Here is a 425-nt window from a genome sequence, read left to right as displayed (position 1 = left end):
GGTATTTGAGATTTAGACTGTATGTGAGCATAGACCTCACTTCCAGTGGCTATTAAAAGATGCAAAGCTTCAAGATACATTACTTCCATTATCTCAGTGATTAAAAATGTATAGGGAAAAAAACACTGTTTAAATCTGTAAAATACATTTGAAAGTAAATAAACAAATTGACTCATAATATATTTCCCATCTTGCTTAAAGGTCCCATGATTTTGAGTTTCTCAAAACTAAAGCACACCAACATTTTTAGCAATTTAATTTGTTTATAGGGACTGTATTTGTTTGTTTGTTTTCTCCTCCCAAAAAGATTTTGTATATCTAACACATAGTGATGATCTCTTGTGAAATGAAGATTTTTCTTGTGACTACATATCAATGGCAATCAGTAAACAGTGTGTGGGGTTTTAAGATGTTACAAAAAAGCC

The 425-nt window shown here is 31.1% G+C and overlaps 1 protein-coding gene across 1 annotated transcript in view; it reads left to right on the top strand.

Annotated features, from left to right (window-relative positions):
* LOC119593394 (CCR4-NOT transcription complex subunit 1-like) overlaps nt 1–425 on the top strand; it is a gene marked incomplete in the record, with an annotated part of 36043 nt that overhangs the window by 8878 nt on the left and 26740 nt on the right.

Source organism: Penaeus monodon, chromosome 32 (assembly GCF_015228065.2).
Source record: "Penaeus monodon isolate SGIC_2016 chromosome 32, NSTDA_Pmon_1, whole genome shotgun sequence".
Classification (NCBI taxonomy): Eukaryota; Metazoa; Arthropoda; class Malacostraca; order Decapoda; family Penaeidae; genus Penaeus; species Penaeus monodon.
Note: the sequence above shows the minus strand (reverse complement) of the source record. Positions and strands in the feature narration are given on the sequence as shown.